The sequence below is a fragment of the Heptranchias perlo genome, chromosome 2 (assembly GCF_035084215.1).
Source record: "Heptranchias perlo isolate sHepPer1 chromosome 2, sHepPer1.hap1, whole genome shotgun sequence".
NCBI classification, from domain to species: Eukaryota; Metazoa; Chordata; class Chondrichthyes; order Hexanchiformes; family Hexanchidae; genus Heptranchias; species Heptranchias perlo.
This window is the reverse complement of record NC_090326.1, coordinates 31,078,190-31,097,014: the sequence shown is the minus strand read 5'-3', so window position 1 is coordinate 31,097,014 and position 18,825 is coordinate 31,078,190.

Sequence of the window (18,825 nt, the reverse complement as noted above, 5' to 3'; positions counted from 1 at the left end):
CTCAATGTGTGGAATAAACTGCTCAATGTGCGGAATAAACTTCTCAATGTGTGGAATAAACTGCTCAATGTGTGGAATAAACTGCTCAATGTGTGGAATAAACTTCTCAATGTGCGGAATAAACTGCTCAATGTGTGGAATAAACTTCTCAATGTGTGGAATAAACTGCTCAATGTGTGGAATAAACTTCTCAATGTGCGGAATAAACTTCTCAATGTGTGGAATAAACTGCTCGATATGTGGAATATACTGCTCAATGTGTGGAATAAACTTCTCAATGTGTGGAATAAACTGCTCAATGTGCGGAATAAACTTCTCAATGTGTGGAATAAACTTCTCAATGTGCGGAGTAAACTTCTCAATGTGTGGAATAAACTTCTCAATGTGCGGAGTAAACTTCTCAATGTGTGGAATAAACTTCTCAATGTGCGGAGTAAACTTCTCAATGTGTGGAATAAACTGCTCAATGTGCGGAATAAATTTCTCAATGTGTGGAATAAACTGCTCAATGTGCGGAATAAACTTCTCAATGTGTGGAATAAACTTCTCAATGTGTGGAATAAACTTCTCAATGTGTGGAATAAACTGCTCAATGTGCGGAATAAACTTCTCAATGTGTGGAATAAACTGCTCAATGTGCGGAGTAAACTGCTCAATATGTGGAATAAACTGCTCAATATGTGGAATAAACTGCTCAATGTGTGGAACAAACTGCTCAATGTGTGGAATAAACTGCTCAATGTGTGGAATAAACTGCTCAATGTGTGGAATAAACTGCTCAATGTGTGGAATAAACTTCTCAATGTGTGGAATAATCTTCTCAATGTGTGGAATAAACTTCTCAATGTGTGGAATGAACTGCTCAATGTGTGGAATAAACTTCTCAATGTGTGGAATAATCTTCTCAATGTGTGGAATAAACTTCTCAATGTGCGGAATAAACTTCTCAATGTGCGGAATAAACTTCTCAATGTGTGGAATAAACTTCTCAATGTGTGGAATAAACTACTCAATGTGTGGAATAAACTGCTCAATGTGTGGAATAAACTTCTCAATGTGTGGAATAAACTTCTCAATGTGTGGAATAAACTGCTCAATGTGTGGAATAAACTTCTCAATGTGCGGAATAAACTGCTCAATGTGCGGAATAAACTTCTCAATGTGTGGAATAAACTGCTCAATGTGCGGAATAAACTGCTCAATGTGTGGAATAAAATTCTCAATGTGTGGAATAAACTTCTCAATGTGCGGAATAAACTGCTCAATGTGCGGATTAAACTTCTCAATGTGCGGAATAAACTTCTCAATGTGTGGAATAAACTGCTCAATGTGCGGAATAAACTGCTCGATGTGCGGAATAAACTTCTCGATGTGCGGAATAAACTTCTCAATGTGCGGAATAAACTTCTCAATGTGCGGAATAAACTTCTCAATGTGCGGAATAAAATGCTCAATGTGCGGAATTAACTGCTCAATGTGCGGAATAAACTTCTCAATGTGCGGAATAAACTTCTCAATGTGCGGAATAAACTTCTCAATGTGCGGAATAAACTTCTCAATGTGCGGAATAAACTTCTCAATGTGCGGAATAAACTTCTCAATGTGCGGAATAAACTTCTCGATGTGTGGAATAAACTTCTCAATGTGTGTAATAAACTGCTCAATGTGCGGAATAAACTTCTCAATGTGTGGAATAAACTCCTCAATGTGTGGAATAAACTTCTCAATGTGCGGAATAAACTTCTCAATGTGTGGAATAAACTTCTCAATGTGTGGAATAAACTTCTCAATGTGCGGAATAAACTTCTCAATGTGCAGAATAAACTGCTCAATGTGCGGAATAAACTGCTCAATGTGTGGAATAAACTTCTCAATGTGCGGAATAAACTTCTCAATGTGTGGAATAAACTGCTCGATATGTGGAATAAACTGCTCAATGTGTGGAATAAACTTCTCAATGTGTGGAATAAACTGCTCAATGTGCGGAATAAACTTCTCAATGTGCGGAATAAACTGCTCAATATGTGGAATAAACTGCTCAATATGTGGAATAAACTGCTCAATGTGTGGAATAAACTGCTCAATATGTGGAATAAACTGCTCAATGTGTGGAATAAACTGCTCAATGTGTGGAATAATCTTCTCAATATGTGGAATGAACTGCTCAATGTGTGGAATAAACTTCTCAATGTGTCGAATAAACTGCTCAATGTGCGGAATAAACTTCTCAATGTGTGGAATAATCTTCTCAATGTGTGGAATAAACTTCTCAATGTGCGGAATAAACTTCTCAATGTGTGGAATAAACTTCTCAATGTGTGGAATAAACTGCTCAATGTGTGGAAGAAACTGCTCAATGCGTGGAATAAACTGCTCAATGTGTGGAATAAACTTCTCGATGTGCGGAATAAACTTCTCAATGTGCGGAATAAACTTCTCAATGTGCGGAATAAAATGCTCAATGTGCGGAATAAACTGCTCAATGTGCAGAATAAACTTCTCAATGTGCGGAATAAACTTCTCAATGTGCGGAATAAACTGCTCAATGTGTGGAATAAACTTCTCAATGTGTGGAATAAACTTCTCGATGTGTGGAATAAACTTCTCAATGTGTGTAATAAACTGCTCAATGTGCGGAATAAACTTCTCAATGTGTGGAATAAACTCCTCAATGTGTGGAATAAACTTCTCAATGTGCTGAATAAACTGCTCAATGTGCGGAATAAACTTCTCAATGTGCGGAATAAACTTCTCAATGTGCGGAATAAACTTCTCCATGTGCGGAATAAACTTCTCAATGTGTGGAATAAACTTCTCAATGTGCGGAATAAACTGCTCAATGTGTGGAATAAACTTCTCAATGTGCGGAATAAACTGCTCAATGTGTGGAATAAACTTCTCAATGTGCGGAATAAACTTCTCAATGTGCGGAATAAACTTCTCAATGTGTGGAATCAACTTCTCAATGTGCGGAATAAACTGCTCAATGTGTGGAATAAACTTCTCAATGTGTGGAATAAACTGCTCAATGTGTGGAATAAACTGCTCAATGTGTGGAATAAACTTCTCAATGTGTGGAATAAACTTCTCAATGTGCGGAATAAACTTCTCAATGTGTGGAATAAACTGCTCAATGTCCGGAATAAACTTCTCAATGTGCGGAATAAACTGCTCAATGTGTGGAATAAACTTCTCAATGTGCGGAATAAACTGCTCAATGTGCGGAATAAACTTCTCAATGTGTGGAATAAACTTCACAATGTGCGAAATAAACTTCTCAATGTGTGGAATAAACTTCTCAATGTGTGGAATAAACTTCTCAATATGTGGAATAAACTTCTCAATGTGCGGAATAAACTTCTCAATGTGCGGAATAAACTTCTCAATGTGTGGAATAAACTGCTCAATGTGTGGAATAAACTTCTCAATGTGCGGAATAAACTTCTCAATATGTGGAATAAACCTCTCAATGTGCCGAATAAACTTCTCAATGTGTTGAATAAACTGCTCAATGTGTGGAATAAACTGCTCAATGTGTGGAATAAACTTCTCAATGTGCGGAATAAACTTCTCAATGTGCGGAATAAACTGCTCAATGTGCGGAATAAACTTCTCAATGTGTGGAATAACTGCTCAATGTGTGGAATAAACTGCTCAATGTGTGGAATAAACTTCTCAATGTGCAAAATAAACTTCTCAATTTGCGGAATAAACTTCTCAACATGTGGAATGAACGTCTCAACATGTAGAATAAACTTCTCAACATGTGGAGTAAATGTCTGAAAACGTGGAATAAACTTATCAACATGTGGAATAAACTCAATCTGCGGAATAAACTTCCCAATGTGTGGAATAAACTCTTCAATGTGTGAAGTAAAATTCTAAACATGCGGAATAAACCTATCACCATGTGGAATAAAGTTCTGAATGTGTGGAACACACTTCTCAAGATGTGGAATAAACTTATCAACCATTGAAATAAACTTCCCAACGTGTGGAATAAACATCTCAGCAAGTGGAATAACTTTCTGAATGTGTGGAATAAAATCTCAAAATGGGGAATAAACTTTGCAAAATGTGGAATAAACATCTCAACTTGTGGAATAAATTACTCAATGTGTGGAAACAATTTCATAACATGTCAATTAAACTTCTCAACTTCTGGAATAAACTTCTCAACATGTGGAATAAACATCTCAACATGTGGAATAAACATCTGAAAGTGTGGGATAAAATTCTCAATACGTGGAATGAACTTTTCAACATCTGGAAAAACGTTGCAATGTGTGGAATAAATTTCTCAACATGTGGAATAAACTTTTCAACATGTGGAATAAACCTCTCAACATGTGGAAAAACTTTTTAATGTGTGGAATAAACATTTCAATGTGTGGAATAAACTTCTCAATATGTGGAATAAACTTCTCAATGTGTAGAACAAACTTCTCAATGTGTAGAATAACCGCCTCAACATCTGTAATAAACTTTTCAACATTTGGAATAAACTTCTCAATGCGTGGAATAAACTTCTCAACATGTGTGGAATAAACTTCACAATATGTGGAATAAACCTCTCAACATGTTGAACAATATTCTCAATGTGTGGAATTACCTTCTCAACCAGTGCAATAAACTTCTCAATGTGTGGAATAAACTTCACATGTTGAACATACTTCTTAACACGTGGAATAACCTTCTCAACATCTGTAATAAACTTTACAACATTTGGAATAAATGTCTCAATGTGTGGAATAAACTTTTCAACATGTGGAATAAATGTCTCAATGTGTGGAATGAACTTCACAATATGAGGAATAAACCGCTCAGCCTCTGCAATAAACTACTCTATATTTGGAATAAATTTCTCAATGTGTGAAACAAACTTCTCAACATATGGAATCACCTGCTCATCAAGTGTAATAAACTTTTCAGCATTTGGAATCAACCTCTCAATGTGTGGAATAAACTTCTCAACATTTGGAATAAACTTCTCAATGTGTGGAATAAACTTCTCAATGTGTGGAATAAACATCTTAATGTGTGGAATAAACATCTTAATGTGTGGAATAAACATCTTAATGTGTGGAATAAACATCTTAATGTGTGGAATAAACTTGTCAATGCACGGAGTAAACTTCTCAATGTATGGAACACGCTGCTCAATGTTTGGAAAAAAATTCTCAATGTGTGGGATAAACTTTTAAATGTGCAAAATAACCTTCTCAACATTTATAATAAACTTCTCAAGACATGGAATAAACTTTTCAACCTGTGGAGTGAACTTCTCAACATGTGGAATAAACTTATCAACATTTGGAAAAAACTTCACAACTCGTGTGATAAACTTCTCAATTTGTGGAATAAAGTTCACTATATGTTGAATAAACTTCTCAACATGCGGAATGAGCTTTTCAACATGCGAACAAACTGGTCAACTTGTGGAATAAATTTCTCAATGTGTGGAATAAACTTCTCAGTGTGTGGAATAAACTTCTCAATGTCTGGAATAAACTTCTCAATGTGGAAAAACTTTTCAAAGTGTGGAATAAACTTCTTAATGAGCAGAATAAATTTCTCAACCCATGCAAAAATTCTGAACTTGTGGAATAAACTTCTCAATGCCCGAAATAAACTTCTCAACATGTGGAATAAACTTCTCAATGTCTGGAAAACTTTTCAATATGTGTTATAAACTTCTCCATGTGTGTAATAAATGACATAATGTGTGGAATAACCTTCTTAATGAGCAGAGTAAATTTCTCAGTGTGTGGAACACACTGCTCAATGTTTGGAATAAATTTCTCAATGTGTGGAATAAACTTCAAAATATGCAGAATAAACTTTTCAATGTGCAGAATAACCTTCTCAACATTTATAATAAACTTCTTAAGACATGGAATGAACTTTTCAACATGTGGAATAAACCTCTCAACATGTGGAATAAACTTCTAAATGTGTGGAATAAACTCAGTGAGTGGTATAAACTTGTCAACACGTGAAACAAACTTCCCAAGGTGTGGAATAAACTTTTCAAAATGTTGAACAAACTGCTCAAATTTTTTTTATTCGTTCATGGGATGTGGGCGTCATGGGCAAGGCCAGCATTTATTGGCCATCCTTAATTGCCCTTGAGAAGTTGGTGGTGAGCCACCTTCTTGAACGGTTGCAGTCCGTGTGGTGAAGGTTCTCCTACAGTGCTGTTAGGTAGGGAGTTCCAGGATTTTGAACCAGTGATGGTGATACATTTCCAAGTCAGGATGGTGTGTGACTTGGAGGGGAACATTCAGGTAGTGTTGTCCCCATGTGCCTGCTGTCCTTGTCCTTCTAGGTGGTAGAGGTTACGGGTTTGGGAGGTGCTGGCGAAGAAGCCTTGGTGAGTTGCTGCAGTGCATCCTGTGGATGGTACACACTGCAGCCACTGTGCGCTGGTGGCGGAGGGTGTGAATGTTTAGGGTGATGGATGGGGTGCCAATCAAGTGGGCTGCTTTGTCCTAGATGGTGTTGAGCTTCTTGAGTGCTGTTGGAGCTGCAATCATCCAGGCAAGTGGAGAGTATTCCATCACACTCCTGACTTGTGCTTTGTAGATGGTGGAAAGGCTTTGGGGAGTCAGGAGATGAGTCACTCGCCGCCGAATACCCAGCCTCTGAACTGCTCTTGTAGCCACAGTATTTATGTAGCTGGTCCAGTTAAGTTTCTAGGGCTCCTTGGTGCCACACTCGGAATACACTTGTGGAATAAACTTCTCAATGTGTGGAATAAACTTCTCAACACATGTTACAAACTTCCCAAGGTGTGGAATAAACTTTTCAACATGTGGAATAAAACTCTCAACATGTTGAATAAGCTTCTCAATGTCTGGAATAAGCTTCTCAACATGTGTGATAAACTTCTCAAGACGTGGAATAAACTTCACAACACGTGGAATAAACTTCTCAATGTGTGGAATAAACTGCTCAATTTGTGGAATAAACTTCTCAATGCATAGAATAAATTTCTCAATGTGAGAATAAACTTCTCAATGTCTGGAATAAACTTCACATTGTGTGGAATAATCTTCTCAATGTGTGGAACAAACTTCTCAATTCCTGGAAAAACTTTTGAACGTGTGTTATAAACTTCTCAATGTGTGGAATGAATTTCTAAATCTGTGCAAAAAATCTGAACTTGTGGAATAAACTTCTCAACCTGTGGAATTACCTTCTCAATGAGCGAAATAAACTTCTCAATGTGTGCAATAAACTCCTCAACATGTGGAATAAACTCCTCAACATGTAGAATAAACTCCTCAACATGTAGAATAAACTCCTCAACATGTAGAATAAACTCCTCAACATGTAGAATAAACTTCTCAACATGTGGAATAAACTCCTCAACATGTAGAATAAACTCCTCAACATGTGGAATAAACTTCTCAACATGTGGAATAAACTTCTCAACATGTGGAATAAACTTCTCAACATGTGGAATAAACTTCACAACATGTAGAATAAACTCCTCAACATGTAGAATAAACTTCTCAACATGTGGAATAAACTTCTCAACATGTGGAATAAACTCCTCAACATGTGGAATAAACTTCTCAACATGTGGAATAAACTTCTCAACATGTGGAATAAACTTCTCAACATGTGGAATAAACTTCTCAACATGTGGAATAAACTCCTCAACATGTAGAATAAACTCCTCAACATGTAGAATAAACTCCTCAACATGTGGAATAAACTTCTCAACATGTGGAATAAACTTCTCAACATGTGGAATAAACTTCTCAACATGTGGAATAAACTCCTCAACATGTAGAATAAACTTCTCAACATGTGGAATAAACTTCTCAACATGTGGAATAAACTTCTCAACATGTAGAATAAACTTCTCAACATGTGGAATAAACTTCTCAACATGTGGAATAAACTTCTCAACATGTGGAATAAACTTCTCAACATGTAGAATAAACTTCTCAACATGTAGAATAAACTTCTCAACATGTGGAATAAACTTCTCAACATGTAGAATAAACTTCTCAACATGTGGAATAAACTCCTCAACATGTAGAATAAACTTCTCAACATGTGGAATAAACTTCTCAACATGTAGAATAAACTTCTCAACATGTAGAATAAACTTCTCAACATGTGGAATAAACTTCTCAACATGTAGAATAAATTCCTCAACATGTGGAATAAACTTCTCAACATGTAGAATAAACTCCTCAACATGCAGAATAAACTTCTCAACATGTGGAATAAACTTCTCAACATGTGGAATAAACTTCTCAACATGTAGAATAAACTCCTCAACATGTAGAATAAACTTCTCAACATGTGGAATAAACTCCTCAACATGTAGAATAAACTCCTCAACATGTAGAATAAACTCCTCAACATGTGGAATAAACTTCTCAACATGTGGAATAAACTTCTCAACATGTGGAATAAACTTCTCAACATGTGGAATAAACTCCTCAACATGTAGAATAAACTTCTCAACATGTGGAATAAACTTCTCAACATGTGGAATAAACTTCTCAACATGTGGAATAAACTTCTCAACATGTGGAATAAACTCCTCAACATGTAGAATAAACTCCTCAACATGTAGAATAAACTTCTCAACATGTGGAATAAACTTCTCAACATGTAGAATAAACTCCTCAACATGTAGAATAAACTCCTCAACATGTGGAATAAACTTCTCAACATGTGGAATAAACTTCTCAACATGTGGAATAAACTTCTCAACATGTGGAATAAACTCCTCAACATGTAGAATAAACTTCTCAATGTGTGGAATAAACTTCTCAACATGTAGAATAAACTTCTCAACATGTGGAATAAACTTCTCAACATGTGGAATAAACTTCTCAACATGTAGAATAAACTCCTCAACATGTGGAATAAACTTCTCAACATGTGGAATAAACTTCTCAACATGTGGAATAAACTTCTCAACATGTGGAATAAACTTCTCAACATGTGGAATAAACTTCTCAACATGTAGAATAAACTCCTCAACATGTGGAATAAACTTCTCAACATGTGGAATAAACTCCTCAACATGTGGAATAAACTTCTCAACATGTGGAATAAACTTCTCAACATGTGGAATAAACTCCTCAACATGTGGAATAAACTTCTCAACATGTAGAATAAACTCCTCAACATGTAGAATAAACTCCTCAACATGTAGAATAAACTCCTCAACATGTGGAATAAACTTCTCAACGTGTGGAATAAACTCCTCAACATGTAGAATAAACTCCTCAACATGTGGAATAAACTTCTCAACATGTAGAATAAACTCCTCAACATGTAGAATAAACTCCTCAACATGTAGAATAAACTCCTCAACATGTAGAATAAACTCCTCAACATGTAGAATAAACTCCTCAACATGTAGAATAAACTCCTCAACATGTAGAATAAACTCCTCAACATGTAGAATAAACTTCTCAACGTGTAGAATAAACTCCTCAACATGTAGAATAAACTCCTCAACATGTAGAATAAACTCCTCAACATGTAGAATAAACTCCTCAACATGTAGAATAAACTCCTCAACATGTAGAATAAACTCCTCAACGTGTAGAATAAACTCCTCAACATGTAGAATAAACTCCTCAACATGTGGAATAAACTTCTCAACATGTGGAATAAACTTCTCAACATGTGGAATAAACTTCTCAACATGTGGAATAAACTCCTCAACATGTAGAATAAACTCCTCAACATGTAGAATAAACTCCTCAACATGTAGAATAAACTTCTCAACATGTGGAATAAACTTCTCAACATGTGGAATAAACTTCTCAACATGTGGAATAAACTCCTCAACATGTAGAATAAACTCCTCAACATGTAGAATAAACTCCTCAACATGTAGAATAAACTCCTCAACGTGTAGAATAAACTCCTCAACATGTAGAATAAACTCCTCAACATGTAGAATAAACTCCTCAACATGTGGAATAAACTCCTCAACGTGTAGAATAAACTCCTCAACATGTAGAATAAACTCCTCAACATGTAGAATAAACTCCTCAACATGTGGAATAAACTTCTCAACATGTGGAATAAACTTCTCAACATGTAGAATAAACTCCTCAACATGTAGAATAAACTTCTCAACATGTAGAATAAACTTCTCAATGTGTGGAATAAACTCCTCAACATGTAGAATAAACTTTTAAATGTGTGGAATAAACTTCTCAACATGTGGAATAAACTCCTCAACATGTAGAATAAACTCCTCAACATGTAGAATAAACTCCTCAACATGTGGAATAAACTTCTCAACATGTGGAATAAACTTCTCAACATGTGGAATAAACTTCTCAACATGTGGAATAAACTCCTCAACATGTAGAATAAACTTCTCAATGTGTGGAATAAACCTCTCAACATGTAGAATAAACTCCTCAACATGTAGAATAAACTCCTCAACATGTAGAATAAACTTCTCAACATGTGGAATAAACTCCTCAACATGTAGAATAAACTTCTCAATGTGTGGAATAAACTTCTCAACATGTAGAATAAACTCCTCAACATGTAGAATAAACTTCTCAACGTGTAGAATAAACTCCTCAACATGTAGAATAAACTCCTCAACATGTAGAATAAACTTCTCAACATGTAGAATAAACTCCTCAACATGTAGAATAAACTCCTCAACATGTAGAATAAACTCCTCAACATGTAGAATAAACTTCTCAACATGTGGAATAAACTTCTCAACATGTAGAATAAACTCCTCAACATGTGGAATAAACTTCTCAACATGTAGAATAAACTCCTCAACATGTAGAATAAACTTCTCAACATGTGGAATAAACTTCTCAACATGTAGAATAAACTCCTCAACATGTGGAATAAACTTCTCAACATGTAGAATAAACTCCTCAACATGTGGAATAAACTTCTCAACATGTAGAATAAACTCCTCAACATGTGGAATAAACTCCTCAACATGTAGAATAAACTCCTCAACATGTAGAATAAACTTCTCAACGTGTAGAATAAACTCCTCAACATGTAGAATAAACTTCTCAACGTGTAGAATAAACTCCTCAACATGTAGAATAAACTCCTCAACATGTAGAATAAACTCCTCAACATGTAGAATAAACTTCTCAACATGTAGAATAAACTCCTCAACATGTAGAATAAACTTCTCAACGTGTAGAATAAACTCCTCAACATGTAGAATAAACTCCTCAACATGTAGAATAAACTTCTCAACGTGTAGAATAAACTTCTCAACATGTAGAATAAACTCCTCAACATGTAGAATAAACTTCTCAACGTGTAGAATAAACTCCTCAACATGTAGAATAAACTCCTCAACATGTAGAATAAACTTCTCAACATGTGGAATAAACTCCTCAACATGTAGAATAAACTCCTCAACATGTGGAATAAACTTCTCAACATGTAGAATAAACTTCTCAACATGTGGAATAAACTCCTCAACATGTAGAATAAACTTCTCAACATGTAGAATAAACTCCTCAACATGTGGAATAAACTCCTCAACATGTAGAATAAACTTCTCAACATGTGGAATAAACTTCTCAACATGTAGAATAAACTCCTCAACATGTAGAATAAACTTCTCAACATGTAGAATAAACTCCTCAACATGTGGAATAAACTCCTCAACATGTAGAATAAACTTCTCAACATGTGGAATAAACTTCTCAACATGTAGAATAAACTTCTCAACATGTGGAATAAACTTCTCAACATGTAGAATAAACTCCTCAACATGTGGAATAAACTTCTCAACATGTAGAATAAACTCCTCAACATGTGGAATAAACTCCTCAACATGTAGAATAAACTTCTCAACATGTGGAATAAACTTCTCAACATGTAGAATAAACTCCTCAACATGTGGAATAAACTTCTCAACATGTAGAATAAACTCCTCAACATGTAGAATAAACTTCTCAACATGTAGAATAAACTCCTCAACATGTGGAATAAACCTCTCAACATGTAGAATAAACTTCTCAACATGTGGAATAAACTCCTCAACATGTAGAATAAACTCCTCAACATGTAGAATAAACTTCTCAACATGTAGAATAAACTTCTCAACATGTGGAATAAACTCCTCAACATGTAGAATAAACTCCTCAACATGTAGAATAAACTTCTCAACATGTAGAATAAACTCCTCAACATGTGGAATAAACCTCTCAACATGTGGAATAAACTTCTCAACATGTAGAATAAACTTCTCAACATGTGGAATAAACTTCTCAACATGTAGAATAAATTCCTCAACATGTGGAATAAACTTCTAAATGTGTGGAATCAACTTCTCAACCTCTGTAACAAAATTCTCAACTGGTGGAATAAAGTTTATAACATGTGCAATAAAGTTCTCAATGTGTGGAATAAATTACTCAATATACGGAATAAAGTTTACAACATGTAGAATAAGCTTCTGGTTGTATGGAATAAACTTCTCATCCTCTGAAATAAAAATTCTCAACAGGTGGAATAAAGTTTACAACATGTGGAATAAACTTCTCAACAAGTTGAATAAACATGTCAATGTGTGGAATAAACTTCTCAACACTAAAACAAACTTCTGAAGAGGTGGAATGAACTTTTCAAGATGTGGAATAAACCTCTCAACATGTGGAATAAACTTTTAAATGTGTGGAATAAACTTCTCAACATGTGGAATAAACTTCTCAACATGTGGAATAAACTTCACAACATGTGGAACAAACATTGTCACACGTAGTGTGAGAGGCTGACAGGTGTTTCTGTGACTGCCAACCTGAGTCCCACATGGTGTGTTGCCTCCCTGGCGCCAGGGTAAAGGACATCACGGAGAGGATGCAGAACAGTCTGTGGGGGAGAAGGGGAACAGCCAGAAATCGTAGTCCATGTGGGTACCAATGACATAGGAAAGGAAAGGGATGATGTCTTATGGTCAGAGTTTCAACAGCTAGGGAGGAAGTTAAAAAGCAGGACCTCAAAGGTAGTAATTTCTGGATTACTCCCAGTGCCACACGCTAGTGAGTATAGGAATAGGTTAATAAGGTAGGTTAATTCGTGGCTAGAGACATGGTGCAAGAGGGAGAGCTTCAGATTGTTGGGGCATTGACACCAGTCCTGGGGCAGGAGGGACCTGTTCAAGATGGGTGGGTTGCACATCAACAGAGCTGGGAGCAATGTCCTCGCGGGGAGGTTCACTAATGCTGTGGGTGAGGGTTTAAACTAATTTCGGGGGGGGGGGGAATGGGCACCAGGATGTAGCATCAGAAAGGAGAAACAAAGTGCACAAGGGATTGGGAGAGACAGATAGCACTAGAGCAATTAATAGTACAGTATTAGGTGGGATCAGTCTAAGAGAGAATTCAAGAAGGTCGAAGATAGGTTTAGAGTCCATGTTTTTAAACACATGAAATGTGGTAAACAAGGTTGGTGAGCTGCAGGCACGAATAGCCACATGGGAATACGATGTTGTGGTGATAAAGGAGACCTGGCTCAAAAAAGGGCAGGATTGGGTACTAAATATTCCTGGATACAAAGTATAAAGGAAAGATAGGGAAGGAAAAAAAGGAAGTGGGGGATGGCAGTACTGATGAAGGAGAATATTGCAGTACTGGAGAGAGAGGATGTCCTTGAGGGGTCAAAGAAAGAATCTATTTGGTTAGAGTTAAGGAACAATAGAGGTGCCTTTACACCACTGGGTTTATTCTATAGGCCACCAGCTAGTGGGCAGGATATAGAGGAGCAAATTTGCAGGAAAATTACAGAGAAGTGCAAGAACGGTAGAGTAGTCATAATGGGGGACTTCAACTATCCTAATATAGACTGGGATAGTAATTGTTTAAAGGGGAAATAGGGGGAAGAATTTCTGATGTGTGTTCAGGAGAAGTTTCTTGATCAGTATGTTTAGAATTATAGAATCATAGAAAGGTTACAGCATGGAAGGAGGCCATTCAGCCCATCAAGTCCACGCCAGCTCTATGCAAAAGAAATCCAGCTATTTCCATTCCCCCGCCCTAGCCCCGTAGCCCTGCAAATTTTTCCTTTCAATTACTTATCCAGTTCCCTTTTGAAGGCCATGATTGAAGCTGCCTCCACCACTCCCTCAGGCAGTGCATTCCAGATCCTAACCACTCGCTGTGTAAAAAAGGATTTTCATCATGCCACCTTTGGTTCTTTTGCCAATCACCTTAAATCCAGGTCATCTGGTCCTTGACCGTTCCGCCAATGGGAACAGTTTCTCTTTATCTACTCTGTCTAGATTCTTCATGATTTTGAATACCTCAATCAAATATCCTTGCATCCTTCTCAGTTCTAAGGAGAACAACCCCAGATTCTCCATTCTATCCATGTAACTAAAGTCCCTCATCCCTGGAATCACTCTAGTAAATCTCTTCTGCAACCTCTCTAAGCCCTTCACATCTTTCCTAAAGTGCAGTGCCCAGAACTGGACACAATACTCCAGTTGTGGCCGAATCAGTGTTTTATAAAGGTTCATCATGATGTCCATATCTCCCCCTCTTTGCCCCTTATATTATTATTATTATCCCAGTCTATATTAGGATAGTTGAAGTCCCCAGTTATCACTACTACATAGCTTTTGCACCTCTCTGTACTTTCCCTGCAAATCTGCTCCTCTATATCCTTCCCACTAGTTGGTGGCCTATAGAATATTCCCAGTAGTGTAATGGCACCTCTTTTATTTCTGAACTCTAACCAAATAGATTCTGTCCTTGACCCCTCCAGGACATCCTCTCTCTTCAGTACTGCAATATTCTCCTGAATCAATACTGCCACCGCCCCTCCCCCCTTCCTTTCCTTCCCTATCTTTCCTGAACACCTTGTATCCAGGAATATTTAGTACCCAATCCTGCCCTTTTTTGAGCCAGGTCTCCGTTATCGCCACAACATTGTATTCCCACATGGCTATTTGCGCCTTCAGCTCACCAACCTTGTTTACCATGCTTTGTGCGTTCACACACATGCACTGCAAACCAGTCTTAAATTTTCTTGTACTCTCTTAGTCTGATCCTACCTAATACTGTACTATTAATTGCTCTAGTGCTAGCTTTCTCCCCTGATCCTTTATGCCCCTTGTTTCTCCTTTCCAATGCGACATCCTGGTGCCCATCCCCCAGCCAAATTAGTTTAAACCTCCTCCCCCCCCGGCCAACCACAACCCTAGTGAACCTCCCCACGAGGACATTGGTCCCAGCTCCATTGAGGTGCAACCCGTCTGGCCTGTACAGGTTGCACCTTCACCAGAACTGGTCCCAATGCCCCAGGATTCTAAAGCCCTTCCTCCCGCACCATCTCTCCAGCCACGCATTCATCTGCTCTATCCTATTTCTATACTCACTAGCGCATGGCACCGGGAATAATCTGGAGATTACTACCTTTTGAGGTCCTACTTCTTAATCTTTTTCCTAACACCTTAAAATCTGCCTGCAGGACCTCATCCCTCTTTCTACCTATGTTGTTGGTACCGATATGGACCATGACTCTGGCTGTACACCCTCTTTCCCCCCTCGCCAGAATGCTCTGCAGCCGCTCAGTGACATCCTTGACCCTGGCATCAGGGAGGCAACATACCATCCTGGAATCACTTCTGCGGCCACAGAAATGCCTGTCATTTCCCCTAACTATTGAATCCCCTATCACTATCGCTCTCCTGACCTTTCTCGTCCCCCACCCTGTACAGCTCAGCCATCCATGGTGCTGTGGACTTGGCTCTGGCTGCACTCCGCAGAGGAACCCTCTCCCTCACCAGTATTCAGAACTGAATACTGGTTAGAGAGCGAGATGCACTCAGGGGACTCCTGCACTACCTGCCTGGTCCTTCTTGTCTGTTGGCAGTCACCCAGTCCCTCTCTGCCTGCACTCTTAATCTGTGGGGTGACCACCTCCTAAAACATGCTATCTACGTGGCTCCCAGCCTCGCGGATACACTGCAGTGACGCCAGCTGCTGCTCAAGCTCCGAAAACATGGCACAGGCTGTGCATTTGATGGGTATGAACTGCCCTGCCATGCCTCGATTTATCGGATTGAACAAAAATAAATTAAGCCTTAAAAAAACACTCAGCAGAAAAAGAAACGCTCACCAGCTACCAGCCAATCAGATCCTTCCCCTGTTTATTTATAGTTTTATTAGTCTAGTTAATAAACTAATTTAAGTTATTACATTTACTAAACTAGCAGCAGTTTTACACTCCCAGCTTTTAATTTAATTTTACCCAATTCCCTAACTCAGAGGGGAAAAAAGAAGCTGGAAAACTTACCAGCAAATCACCTACCTGCTGTCCTGTAACATCACTCCTTGGTTTCTTTCTTGATTCCTACCAACTGCTCGGGAAGATACATCGGTCAGCTCCGGTCAGCTCCAGTCAGCTCCAGCCACCTCCACTCCCATCCCCATCTCTCCCACCCCATCCACTCCCGTCCCCTCCACCGTTCCGCTCCCGCCCCCTCCGCTGGTCCACTCCCATCCCTTCCGCTCCCGCCCCCTCCGCTGGTCCGCTCCCATCCCATCCACTCCCGTCCCCTCCACCGTTCCGCTCCCGCCCCCCCTCCGCTGGTCCGCTCCCGCCCCCTCCACTCCCGTCCCCTCCACCGTTCCGCTCCCGCCCCCTCCACTCCCGTCGCCTCCACCGATCCCCTCCCGCCCCCTCCACCGATCCCCTCCCGCCCCCTCCACCGATCCCCTCCCGCCCCCTCCACCGATCCCCTCCCGCCCCCTCCACTCCTGTCCCCTCTACCGTTCTGCTCCCGCCCCCTCCACTCCCGTCGCCTCTACCGTTCCGCTCCCGCCCCCTCCGCTCCCGCCCCCTCCACCGATCCCCTCCCACCGCCTCCGCTCCCGCCCCTTCGAGTCTCGATCTTTATTTGAGTCCCTCTGCCGCCTCCAGTGCCGTTTCAGGCCCAATGATGAAGGAGGCATTGCTGGATCTTCTTGTGGGGAATGAGGTGGGTCAAGTGGAGCAAGTGTCAGTGGGGGAACATTTGGGGAACTGTGATCATAAGGTTTAGATTAGTTATGGAAAAGGACAAGGAACAGTCTAGAGTAAGAGTATTTAATTGGAGGAGGGCCAATTTCAGTGGGTTGAGAACGGATCTGGCCCGGGTAAATTGGAATCAAAGATTGGTAGGCAAAACTGTAATCAAACAATGGGCGGCCTTTAAAGAGGAGATGGTTCAGGTAAAGTCTAGGTACATACCCACGAGGCAGAAAGGGAGGGCAACCAAAGCCTGAGCTCCCTGGATGACAAAAGAGATGGAAAGTAAGATGAAGCAGAAAAAAGGGGCGTATGACAGATGTCAGGTTGATAACACAAGTGAGAACCAGGCTGAATATGGAAAGTTCAGAGGAGAAGTGAAAAAGGAAATAAGAGGGGCAAAGAGGGAGCATGAGATAGACTGGCAAATAACATCAAAGGAAATCCAAACGTCTTCTATAGGCATATAAATAGTAAACGGGTAGTAAGAGGAGGGGTGGGGCTGAATAGAGACCAAAAAGGAGGCAGGAGGCAGAGGGCATGGCTGAGGTACTAAATGAGTACTTTGCATCTGTCTTTACCAAAGAAGAAGGTGCTGCCAAAGTCACAGTAAAAGAGGAGGTAGTTGAGATACTGGATGGGCTAAAAATTGATAAAGAGGTTGTTACTAGGAAGGCTGGTTGTCCTTAAAGTAGATAAGTCACCCGGTCCAGATAGGATGCATCCTAGGTTGCTGAGGGAAGTAAGGGTGGAAATTACAGAGGTGCTGGCCAAAATCTTTCAATCCTCCTTAGATATGGGGGTGGTGCCAGAGGACTGGAGAATTGCAAATGTTACACCCTCGTTCAAAAATGGTTGTAACGATAAACCCGGCAACTACAGGCCAGTCAGTTTAACCTCGGTGGTGGGGAAGCTTTTAGAAACAATAATCCGGGACAAAATTAATAGTCACTTGGACAAGTGTGGATTAATAAAGGAAAGTCAGCACGGATTTGTTAAAGGCAAATTGTGTTTAACTTACTTGATTGAGTTTTTTGATGAAGTAACAGAGAGGGTTGATGAGGGCAATGCGGATGATGTGGTGTATATGGACTTTCAAAAGGCATTTGATAAAATGCCACTTAATAGGCTTGTCAGCAAAATTGAAGCCCATGGAATAAAAGGGGCAGTGGCAGCATGGATACGAAATTGGCTAAGTGACAAGAAACAGAGAGTAGTGGTGAATGGTTGTTTTTCGGACTGGAGGAATGTATACAGTTGTGTTCCCCAGGGGTCGGTACTAGGACCACTGCTTTTCTTGATATATATTAATGACTTGCACTTACGTGTACAGGACACAAATTCCAAATTTGCAGATGACACAAAAATTGGAAGTGTAGTGAACGGTGAGAAGGATAGTGATAGACTTCAAGATGATATAGATAGACTGGTGGAATGGGCGGACACGTGGCAGATGAAATTTAATGCAGAGCGATACATTTTGGCATGAAGAACGAGGAGAAGCAATATAAACTAAATGGTACAATTCTAAAAGAGATACAGGAACAGAGAGACCTGGGGTATATGTGCACAAATCTTTGAAGGTGGCAGGGCAGGTTGAGAAAGTGGTTTAAAAAAACATACCGGATCCTGGGCTTTATAAATAGAGGTACAGGGCCCGATATTACCAGGGCGGCGGGTTCGCGGCGGGGGGGTCGATTGGGCACGTGGGTAACGCGCCCAGTGAAATCAGTCTGCTCCGGACACAATCGCAGGCTTATTTGAATCCACTTACCTGTTCTTCCGGGTTCCCCGCTGCTAAGCTGTGCGGCGGGCGGGCTG